Source organism: Carlito syrichta, unplaced genomic scaffold (assembly GCF_000164805.1).
Source record: "Carlito syrichta isolate Samal-C Ts95f unplaced genomic scaffold, Tarsius_syrichta-2.0.1 Scaffold302588, whole genome shotgun sequence".
NCBI lineage: Eukaryota > Metazoa > Chordata > Mammalia > Primates > Tarsiidae > Carlito > Carlito syrichta.
Genome location: NW_007246684.1, coordinates 50,322 through 57,299, shown reverse-complemented (window position 1 = coordinate 57,299; position 6,978 = coordinate 50,322).

The window sequence follows — 6,978 nt, the reverse complement described above, 5'->3', positions numbered from 1 at the left end:
ATGGGGTTGTTTCTTTTTTTCTTTTCAGCTCTTTTGAGTTCCTTGTAGATCCAAGATGTTAAGCCTCGACTGGGAAAAAGTATTTGCCAACTTTAGGTTGCCCACTTTTTGATGGAACTGTTTGCTTTTTCCTTTTGGCACACTTGAGTTCCTTGTAGCTCCTAGATGTTAGGCCATTGCCAGATATAGAGTTGGCAAATATTTTTTCCCAGTCTGTGGGCTGTCTCCCTACTCTCTTGATGGTTTCTTTTGCTTTGCAGAAGTTCATCAGTTTGATGAGGACCTACTTGTCTACCTTATTTCATATGGTATAGGCACTTAGGGTTTTGATCAGGAATTGGTTGCCAGTGAAACATAAAATTGAACACTGGGTAAACACTAAGAACATCTGAGTAAAGAACAGAATTGGTTAACAACAAAATATTTGATATTCAGCAACATCTCTCAGGCTGCTGAGACTTACTGTCGCCCATCTCTATTCTCTTTTATATGAATACATGGACTCATTAAAATCTAAAAACCTGAAGAACATTATTTATGTTTCTAAGTATAGTATTTTTTGCCCCACAAAAACTTAGGGCCTTTATTCTAAGAGAAAAAAGACAGGTTGATATATTGAGTCATCAGAAAGCATGGGTCAATGGTACATTTATTAAAACAAAACAAATATAACTGATATTCATTTTTTGATTGATTGAGCAGTAATAAGTACATAAGCTTGTAAAAAATTATATAATAATACCTTTCAATAAATACTTCTCATGTTATTTTTAGCTGAAATACATTATACTTATATACAATATTATATGCATAAAATATAGATGTAAATATAATATACATATATTCTAAAACCTTAATACAGATAACATTTTATTGTCTATAATGGTAATGCAGAAATTAAGTTTCATATTTCTAATTTGCATGCTAGAAAATACAAGTCAATTTTGACCTAAAAAAGTAAAGAGGAAAAGTGAAGATAAATAAAAATAAAATTTTTTTTTGTGAGACTACTTAGACCAAGACCTTTCTCTAGAATAAGACTTTTGAACTCAAACTTTTTAATGACAAACTACAGAAATAAATACTTTTTATAATATGGCATGGCACTGATATTCTAAATAATACTTTTGTTACTTGGCATATATTTGTTTTATATGTTATGTTTTCTACTAAAATCTGTTTTATTTTATTTAATCCAAATAATGCTGCTTAGAATCCTTAATATTGAATTAATTATCTACTAGTAGTGACAAATACAGTTTCAAAAATTACACACTGCTTCACCACATCCTACAACATTTTCGCGAACAAGTGTAGATAAGCCACTTACCTAGAAACAGCTTCTAACTATACTTGTCATTGATTTTTGTTTTACAGAATCAGATGAAATTGCAAAGCACATGGCAGTATTTTAATAACATTATGACAAGTTACAGGTAATTTATATATTATATTCTTTCAAAAATATTTATTGGAGCCTTAATTTGTGCAAGATAGTGTTTTATTTCCCAAAAATACAGTGATGCATACAACAGTCCCTTTCCTTTTGGAGCTTTTAACCTCATGGGAAGATTAACAATAAACAAGTATATAGAATAATGTCAGAAAGTGAGTAAGCATGACTTGGAAAAATGTGGAGAGTGAGGGCTCTGGGCAGAGAGAATAGCAGGTGCACAAGTCTTGAACTAGAACATTACTGTCACGTTTTAGAAACGTATAGGATGATAATATGGCTACAGTATTGTGATCCTGGTAGAAAAGTTCAGGGGATTGTTTCTGCAGTACTTTGGAATAATAATTTTAAAAAGGAGTAATTATTCTAAAGTCTAGATGTACTACTAGATTACTTGACTCAATAACTAGTTTAGTGAGCCTAGACACATCATTAAAATTCAGTCAGTTTTCCATTGTTAGTGAGTGACATTGTTATGTTGAAATAATTGTACTGAAGACCAGCACTCAGGTCAGCAATGTTGATTCCTTTACCATGTAAGAAGAGTATGAGATCAATACAACCATTTCTTAATCCTTTTAAAAAATTTTCTTACTGGGATGTATTTACCTATTGGGAAAATAGTGGGAACTAGTAAAATAAAATTGTAACTAATAAATTGTCTCTACTAATTGACAATTTAACCAAAGGATTTTCTTCTAAATTTATCAACTTAGGAAAAAGAAATATAAGGCATCCCAAAAAGGAAGTTTGCATATATTAATTAAACTAACATTGCAATAAATCCTTTAGTTGATACTGGGTTTCATTTTTCTTTATTTTATGACAAAATTATTAACTAATGGATTTAGTTCAAGAATGGGCAGCATTAGCAGATGCAAGCAAGTGCTATATGTAGTTCTTCGGAATCATTTTATTTCCCCCAAATTTAGAAATTCTAATTTGGCATGGGAACTCATAGGTTTACTAAAAGTAAAAAATAATAAAATTACATAGTGTCTTTTAGCATACACCCACTCATTTGTCAATGTTAAACATTAAACACTGATATAGTAATCTAGTCTTATATTACAAGATAAAATTCATTAATTTACTACATTACATTTGTCTGGGCAGCCAAGTCTGTTGACTTTGCATAACATTGCTATTTGTTTATTCGCAGATACTATGTCTTATAGAGATACTATGTCTTATAAGTCATGTTTTCAATAAGATATGAGAGTGAGGAAATGGATATTGTAGGATGAACTAAGCCATGAGTTATGAATGGACACATCCCGGTTGTTAAAATTCTGTATAATTCTATAAAATTATACTTTAAATGAAAAATTTTCTACATAAAGTTTCTGAACTCCAATTTTTTTAATATTATGAAACTTAAAAAAATATATTTGACTGATAAAGGACATTTTAGATAGGGGCATAAAAAACCAAAAATTCCTTTTAAAAAAATATTATTACTACTACTCAAACTTCTTAAGATAGGCAACTTGGTTTCTTATAGCTTCTATAAGATGTCCTTTATCAGTAACTAAAGTAACTTAATTGTTTAATCTCATTGTATTTTAATATGAGAAATAAAAAATAAATTGGAAAACCAAATGTAATATTTAGGCTCCTTAAATATAATATTTAATAAATGTAGTATTTAGGCTCCTTATCAACAACTCAAAAAATAACAGCTACTGGAGAGGGTGTGGCAAAAAGGGAACACTTCAACACTGTTGGTGGGAGTGTAAACTAGTGCAACCTCTGTGGAAAGCAGTGTGGTGATACCTAAAAGCTCTAAATATCAACCTCCCATATGACTCCACAATTCCCCTACTGGGAACATATCCTGAAGAACTCAAATCACTCTATAAAAAAGATACCTGCACACGTATGTTTATCGCAACATTGTTCACAATATCAAGAACCTGGAAGCAACCATGCTGTCCATCAAAAGAGGACTGGATTAAAAAATGTGGTACATCTACATGATGGAATACTATGCAGCCATAAAAAAAGAACAAAGTCATGAATTTCACAGCAACCTGGATGGAACTAGAGTCTATAATACTGAGTGACCTCTCACAGAAACAAAGATCCCAGTATCACATGTTTTCACTAATATAATGGACCAATGTAATAAATAAGAAAATGACTGACAGTAGTGGAAACTATGTGGGTGGGGAGGGAAATGGGATTAATGGTAGCAAATATCTGTCTGGGGATGGGGAAACACCTCTTATCAACAAGGGTGCCTGAACAAAACGTATTTGTATACCTAATCCTTAACTGTACCCCACAATATCATAATAAAAAATAAATAAATATTAAAAAAAAATATTTGTACGAATTTTATTTTAATTACATTTGGTGTCTAATGCCAACACTAATGCTCCTAAAGTGTGTGTGTGTGTGTGTGTGTGTGTGTGTGTGTGTGTGTGTGTGTGTTATATTGCACATATTAAGAGAGCACCTCAATACCAGAAAACAAACCATGGCATTTTGTAAGAAGACATAAACAGAGATGAGGCACAAAGCCAATTGTACCAAAAGCCTCTCCATGTTGAAAAAAATAGAACCACATATTTAAAGAGTTATTTAATTGAAATGTGGGTCATACAATATACACACATCTAATTACTGTCCTGCTTATTATTTACACAATGTCATCAGGTTGTGAGTTCTTAGCACGTGCTGCATTTTCTTTTTAAGTCAAAGCATTGTGTTCATAAACCATGACTATAAAACATGAATAGGAAAGGTAATATTCAGTCCTCCTTATCATTGTATTTCAGCACAGTGTTATGATTAGAGTGTACTTAATAAAAAACTAAGGAGCAAATTTTAAATGCATGGTCATTATATAAAACACACAAATCCACCCTTCTTACCCACACAATAAACTGACAATGCATTTCTTAGTCACCATCTAGTTCAGAGTGACTAAAATTTAAGTATGTGTCCAGAGCTTTTAACAAAAGTATTGTTCATACACTGTTGAGGTGTAGGTCCTTGGAGAAATTGGATAATATATATTTTTAAAACTATTGTAAGAATTTTCAAAAGGTAGTAGCTACCTGCCATTCAAAGCAAAATTTGAAAACTGATATTAATAATCTACATTAAAAAATTTAAAAATAATCCTTTACAGTATGTTGAGAGTTAGGCAAACACTAATGTTAATGCCATATTAAAGACAGAGTTGTGCAGTAGCAATTCTTCAAAAACAAGGGATCACATCAAGATAGCTTCAACCTGCCTTGGAATCCCAGTGGAACATGGAGTGTATTTTTTTGATACCCTTTTTTGCATCACGCTGATCCTTTGGGACAGAGACACTGACAAAACCATTCAGTTGGCTGCTATCTACACATATTTTGAGGAGAAATACAAACACATTCTTCCCGGGTAGGATAGAAAAGTATTTGACTTGATGATCAATAACAGGGGGCACTTGATGGGTAATAAGCTTTGACTCATGAAGGATATTAAAATTGCTATAATAGCTCAAGACAAGAACTTTAAAATTAAATGGAATTCAACACAATAATAGAATAAAAAAGTTGTATACACTGTCAAAATAATAGTGTTTTCTATGATTTTACTTTAGTTTTGTATGCATACAAATATTATTTTAATATATTTTTTATTACGTTGCAGTTAATAAATACAGAAATAAATACTTTTTACAAGATGGCATGGCACTAATGCACATACTATGAATAATACTTTTATTATCTGTAATATATTTGCTTTATAGCTTCTTATGTTTTCTATTGTAATCTATTTTGTTTTATTTAATCCAAAAATGCTGCTCAGAATCATAAAAATTAAATTCATTTTCTTCTTGTACTTACAAGTACAATTTCCAAAACTACATACTAGTCCTCCACACACCATACCATGTTCACTAACATAAGTAGATAAGCAACTCACCTATAAGCAACTCCTAGCTATACTGCCATTCTGATCTGTAACCAAGACTGTGAACATCTCATTCTTCATATTTTCTTTCATTATGTCTAACTGTTACTTTCTTAGGAGGATATTTTAATTCACTCACTTTCTCCTTTAATAATATATAGTGAGAACAATTAATTTCCAGACAGTGCATAGAGTCAGAAGTTAGAGTCATGAAAGGACTGACAGTAGATCAGACTTGAAAGAAAAAAAACTTTATCCAACTTTCCCCTATTTTTCTTGTTTCTTTTCTTGGCGGTTTTTTCTGCCTAGAATCTATAAAGAGGTTTGGAAAAACCAGGTCCATTATTAACCAGATTATAATCTATGTCAAAATTATGTTTCTTTCCTCTTGCGGTAGCTAGAGATTATACCTAGGACTAGGAGAGTGCATTAGAGAAGGTCACCAACATATCCTTAGAGATATTTTTAAAGCAACAATATTTAATGTAGGAGTAAAGGGAAGCAATATTGAAATATTATTCAAAATTAATCTTTCATTATTGACTATTAATATCTAGGAAGATTAGATTAAGAAATGAATGAAAACTCCATGACTTTCAACCACAAAGGATCTAACGTCTATCAGGAGAGGAGTATGAAAATATAGCTATGATAAATGAGAGAAAAAATACAAATAAGTTATATCTAATGTGTTTCTAGAACACACATATGAAAGTTGTTAGCTTAACATGGGAAGGAAAAATAAAGTAGCCCTTCATAGAAGAGATTATATTTCAGTAAACTTTGAAAGACAAACAGGAGTTTTTCTTTCCACTGTCCATTTTTCAGTGGAGAAGATAACAAGAAATGGCAAAGACAAAAGTAGAAAAACATAAAAGGGAATTCTAGTATTGACAAATGAATGAAGAGCAATCACATTCATTGAAACAATGCAATGCCCATTCACGGTTGGGGTGTTGAGGGGAACTGGGATTGTAAAAATATTCAGGGATGATACCATGAAAAGTCCCATACACTTTCAAACATGATGCAAGCTCTCTTTTGAATATAAAGTAAAATGGGTTACATGCACACTTTTCAGAGTTTTCTGGGTATTTTTTTCTGTTTTAGAAGAAAAAAATTGTTAAGTTAAAAGCCAAGAAAAAGAGGCAAAAGTTGGATAAAGTTTTCTTTCTTTCAAGCCTGGTCTATTGTCTGTCCTTTCATGGCTCTATCTTCTGACTCTATGCACTGTATGGAAATTAATTGTTCTCACTAGGTATTTAGAATGCTTTCACCTTTGTCTATTCTTGACAGGTGTCTGGTTATATAGCTATCAGATGAGAAAATATTTTAAAATATATTTTTCATGTGAGAAATGACATGTAAATTCTTATGGTATTTCCTACATATAAAATACAATTCTAAGTCAAAAATCACTTGCAAAGAATGATTTCTTTTTTCAGTAACTAGATCTTTATTGATTACAACTAACATCAAGACACTTTGGTAATTTTATAAATATAAAAGAAAGCACATCATGAAAGAACACTCAATTTTTTTTTCAATAATCAATTTTTTTTATTATGATGTTGTGGGGTACAGTTAAGGGTTAGGTATACAAATACATTTCA